At 42.7% G+C, this 5,533-nt stretch overlaps 1 long non-coding RNA gene across 1 annotated transcript; it reads right to left on the bottom strand.

Moving 5' to 3' along the window:
- Nucleotides 1–1,163: 1,163 nt before the first annotated feature.
- On the bottom strand, nucleotides 1,164–5,216 carry LOC112551650. Its single transcript, XR_003095945.1, has 3 exons — nucleotides 5,101–5,216; nucleotides 4,943–4,991; nucleotides 1,164–3,311 (listed from the first exon to the last, which is right to left on the bottom strand). It is a non-coding gene; the product is annotated as an uncharacterized LOC112551650 (long non-coding RNA).
- Nucleotides 5,217–5,533: the final 317 nt, after the last annotated feature.

The following is a 5,533-nucleotide window of genomic DNA, read 5'->3' as shown; positions in this document are numbered from 1 at the left end:
TCCCTACAAACGGATCCACTATTCCTTGTAATACTTTCCCCATTCTTTTGTATTTTCAGTACTATTTTTGTTATATTAGTCTACTATAGTGTGGCCAAGGTTTTTAATGCCACAGAGCAATTTGGTTGCCCCATTCCCTTTACATTTTTCTGTAGAATGTATTTTTGTATTTTTTCTCAACAACAAATATTTTCTAATCAACTAGCAATTTTTACTTTCTTCACTGAATTTTGGTGGAAGAATGTAACTTTTTGGCAAACTTGACACAAATAAGTGTCAGCTTACTCTCACTTTTGTCTCACATTGCTATGCTTTGCTACATTGAAAACTTTTCATATAAATGCCATTCATGGACTCTTTCCTCTGGTATACAAAGAGCACTGGAAGATACACCCCAGTATCTGAAACTGTAGGAATTACTGTACTATTTGAGAAGCAGTGTATGACTAGACTCTGAAGAATTTATTATTATATCAACACACAAAGGGGGCAGAGTTGCAGTTGTGAATACACATTACCTGTGGTATTCCCTGACTGAAAAGCACTCAACTGTGTAATCATAACATTCTCCTAATATGTTTTTTGGGGGGGAGGGAGGTGTTAATAACATTTCTTAGGATTTGGTTCTTTTTCCTCTTTCTCTCTCTTTTTTTTCAGTTGAAGGATGGAAAAAAGGAGTTTCACTGGCCAGAGCTTTGAAGTAGCCCTTGCTCACACAGAAGGCAATAGCACAAGTTCAGTCAGTAGCTGGAAACATATCTGACTGGATCCTACCAGAATGCCCTGACCTGCCTGGCAATTCAGCAGATTTGCTGGAGGGACAATTTGGGAAGTCTTGGGGAAAAATGCTTCTGCAAGTCCTGCATTATCTCCATGGGGTTTCAAAAAGGAGCTTCCTCATATGCATAACCAGGTAGGCAGCACCCATTCCCTAAACCCCACATACGCTGTGACTGGAGAAGACTGGTATAAGCCCCAGCCCAACAAAGCATTTAAACTCCTGGCTAATCTTAAACAGCAGTCGTCCAACCTCAACTGGACCACTCTGTGTCAGAAGAAGCCCACATGCTAATACATTGCTGGATCACAATGAAGAAGGTGTTTATTTTTAAACCTGTTCCCCTGTCATGCCCCCCCCCCCCCCCAAAAAAAAAAACCCCAAACAAATGAACCATTTCTGTTCAGGTTTTATAAATGTGTTTGGGAAAGACCAGGCCTGGAAACTTTCTGTTTGAAAAAGAAGTTTTAGGTTTTAAGTGTCTACAAATAAGGATTTAGGAGGGGGAAATCTCTTGCAATCTAAAATCTGCCCAGTGTTCTTTTACTAAATACAAAATTATCCAGTTTCATACCTGTAATATAAATACATAAATACTTTAAACATAGATGGTCACAAGTACAAACAGCAGTAAGTTGCTTAATTCCACTGGGGAATTATGTGCCTAACTTTTATTGTTGCCTTTGAAAGCTATTTCACTATATGCCTAGAATAACAATATATTAACTGACTATATCTATCATCAATTAGGTTTTGTCCCCTTCCCCTTCCTCCTCCTTGCAAGCTCATCTGTCTTCACTTATTCTGGGAGGGGTACGTTGCAGCCCTCTCCTCCCAACGAGTGAGACTCAAGTCTGCAATATATATTTCCCCTGCCCCACATTTACATCAGAGCTCTGCTCATTGATGCAAACAAATCACTCATTCAAACCCACCTTAAAATAAATGTTTTTACATTTCAATGGGCTAGGGTACTACATGCATCCAAATCAAAAATGGCACTTTAACCCTGGAAAAACTGTCCTTATCTTCCACACCCATAGTCAAATGAGAACAGGAGTCACAAGCCCACTGAAGTCAGGAAGAGGCTGTCTATGGATGTGTGTGTGTACAACTGCATAACGGAGTGTGTGTATGCATGTATGTGATAGGCTCACTGGACTAGACTTTCACAAATTTGAACCCTCCCAAATTTGAAGATGTTCAGAACCAAAGATTTGATTTGTTCGTTGGAACCCAGAGAGCCTGCGCAAGGAGTTAGGAGCTTCTTCCAACATCTTCTAAAGTTTAGGCACCTGGATCTTGGTTCAAGTCTAGTATGTATGTATATGTGTATGTGATCATGTGTATGCATGCATATGGAAGAGGAGAGGGGAGAAGCTGGGATTCTTCTCCAGTTGATATCTTGAATTCCTGACATCAGTCCCTCCTAGTATTATCTCAAATATTCCCACATCACTTATGCCACAGAATTTGCAAATAATTAGAAACTGCATTTCTCATAGTCTCTTTCTGTCTGAAAAGCCATTCTTAAACAGCTCTGTGCTCATTACCATGAGTCTCCATTTTAAACTTCCAAACACCTCTTTTCTTCCATTTCCTGAGCTTCCAAGAAACATATCTCAGGATCACTGGAAGGGAAACCCTCCCCATGATCTTTTTCCTCCTCGCAGCTAGGCAAAAATGTTGTTTCCTAGGTTGATCTCTATCATCTCCACTTTGCTCAGGTAACTGTAAAAATATCAGGTCCATTCTTGATTTAACTGATTCCTTTTCCGGCAAGTGTGCAAAGCTTTCAAGTATATACAAATATCATCAAATAAATAGGGAAGCCAGGATTCCTTTGACTATGAACCAAGCATCAATAACTTTCTATGCTCTCACCTTCATTCTTCTTGACAGTATCACGGACCCTCTCCCAAGTCCGATAGATCCATCTTGGAGAGTGGGCCCCAAAGAGATGAACATGGCAGATATTGAATAAAGACTATTTGCATATTGACTTGTTTGCACTAGCCAGGAGAACCCTCTCACTCAGACATAGCACAGGCCTGAGACCCCAGTTTCAGGCTTCTTGTACATGTATAGCCTAATGAATACAATCCTGTGTTTGTGCTAGTGGTGGGTTCAGATTTGTAGTTTGTCAGAAAGGGGTCTTTCTTTGCATGTTAATATTTAATCCTTTTTCTGTCAGTGCAGTAATTGGGTGGAGACAGCAAGACAAGGCCCAGTGATAAATGATGAAGAGTGGCCTGGCCACTGGCATTCAGATAAATATTATTAGGACTAAGCAGACGTAATGCTGTGACCAAATATATGTTCCTTTCTTCCTTCTCTTCCAGCTTCAAGATGGTATTGTTGTCTTTATCGTAAACTGTGAGGGTCAGGAAGGCATTATGATAGAAACTGAGCCCTCCTTGCAGGAACACCAGATACAAGCCATCACATTCAACCTGGATTCTGCCATTTGTGACATTCCAGTCGCCACTCCAGTAAGTAACATCGACAGTCGCGTCACTGCCATTGACCTTAACTGGAGAGGAATAAAGCAGAGAGAATCTTAGAAAGATGTAAGTCCTTAAACTTTCTTTGAAAGGGGTGTTTTGATAAAGCCTGGGCATGTAAAAAAATAAATCAATAGCTGGGTAATCAAGAGAGAAACAGTGAGAATCAGAGAATGAGGTAAACTGTAGGGAGTTGTGAAAAGAAATTCAACAGCAGTTTCTTAGCTGTGCTTTGTCGCTTACACAGCAGTGGGTCTTTTGGTTTCCAAGTAAAAGGAACACAACACTGTGAAAGGGGAAGATAAAGAGCTTGGGAATTTGAGGTGAGGGAGTTAGAAAGGGGATGGCCCATAAGACACAGAGCTTAATTTTTAGTTAAACTATGACTGCCTCTTCTTGCTCTAGCAGGCTAACAGGAAATTGAAGCAGGCATAAGTATAATAAATTCCATAAAATGACCTTAGTACCAGCAAGAATCATAGCCTCTTTGTATTACTGTGTGGGATTTGCATAGCACAAATGTAGTAGTGAGTCATTGGCTATGGCTGGGATTCTAGTCTTTGAGTTCACAATTCACAGCCTGCACTTGGACTTCCATCCACACCTCACTGGTGTCAATGGAAAGATTCCCATCAACTTCAGTCAGCTTGGATTAGGTCTTTGAGCTTTCCTTTTACTCTCTACTTTCAGAGCAGCAGTTTGGCATGTTATAACCCATGTTTGACTATGAGGTTAACCCTGGCCATCCTGTGTCTCACCTCTACCTGAGTGATGAGTGACAGTAAGTAGAGACCTCAGCTCCAAGGGCACTCTTATGTGGATGCTTGCAATGTAATAATAACATGAGCCAGAGCTGACATTTGTCTCTGATTAGAAATGTCTTAAAAATTATTTTATTGAATGCTTCCCTGTAGATTTCATTTTATCAATGAAAGCCCAGTACTGAAACGAACAAGAACCCACCAGCTTACAGAAACAATGTTTACAAAAAAAAGAAAAAAACCCCGAAGTAATATTCCTTTTTTTTAAAAAGCATCCTTACCAATAACAGTTTTGGTTAAAAAAAAAACCAAAACAAACGCTGATTTTGAGTTTTACTTTTTTTTTTAGTGGGGGAAAAAAAAAATCAAATTGAGCATGGTCTCCTGGCCATTTCTCTTTTCCCTAAGGAATTGATTGTTTTCCTCAAAAGTACTTCCCAATGGAAATTAATTCAACCACTTCTAACATTCAGCATAACTATGAAACTGTAACAGAAATCACGAACAGCAAAGCAACCGCGAGTCTAAAGCCTTCGGCTGTCCTCTCTTAGCACAGGTCGCAAATATGGTTTACAAATGTAGACAGAAATCAATCCCCAAAGTAAGCTTCACTTTACAGATAAAGGGAGTTCCTGAGACTCCCAGCATTTCTTCTAGGAGAGCTAAAGGTTAAAGATTGAAATGCTAAAACTGTTTAACATCCTGCCAGGACTGATGCTTGTGCAGTGCGTAGTACTCCTCCAGCAGGTGTAAAGCCAAGTGCTTCTTTGCAGGATCAGGGGCTAAACAAGTCCCTAATTTAGAAGATGACAGAAATGAGAGATGGCAACAGGAAGGAAAGCAAAGAGAGGGAGAACAACAGGCCTATGCTATCCATGTTCTTGTAAACACATACTGACCCTCAGATTTCCTGGCGATGGTCCACTGGCCTGTAGCCTTTGTGGTAGCCTAAAAAACAACAAAACAAAACCCCAGGTTACTCATCATCTCTATGGATGCAGGTAAGGGACTCCAGCTCCCAGACTGACAGCTCCCAGGATTTTGCCATGAACCTCACTGGTGTCTAGTGTTTCTTTTCACACCCAGTCCCGGGGCTCCTGCGATGTGACCGAGGAAGAAGCACAGCCCGCGCCGCCCGCCTGCCCAGGGGCCGGGCCGGGCCGGGCCGGGAGAGGAGAGGACGGCGCTCGTATGGATGCAGGTAAGGGACTCCAGCTCCCAGACTGACAGCTCCCAGGATTTTGCCATGAACCTCACTGGTGTCTAGTGTTTCTTTTCACACCCAGTCCCGGGGCTCCTGCGATGTGACCGAGGAAGAAGCACAGCCCGCGCCGCCCGCCTGCCCAGGGGCCGGGCCGGGCCGGGCCGGGAGAGGAGAGGACGGCGCTCGCGGGGCTTCTTCACACCTCCTTCATGCGGAGCCGGGGGGGGCACGGGGCCAGCTGCCGGCCTGGCTGCGGCTGTGCGGGTGCCGGGGTCCTGCCCCCTAC

The sequence above is a fragment of the Alligator sinensis genome, unplaced genomic scaffold (assembly GCF_000455745.1).
Source record: "Alligator sinensis unplaced genomic scaffold, ASM45574v1 scaffold48_1, whole genome shotgun sequence".
Taxonomy (NCBI): domain Eukaryota; kingdom Metazoa; phylum Chordata; order Crocodylia; family Alligatoridae; genus Alligator; species Alligator sinensis.
The sequence above is the reverse complement of the archived record's forward strand: the minus strand, read 5'-3'. Positions and strand labels throughout refer to the sequence as shown.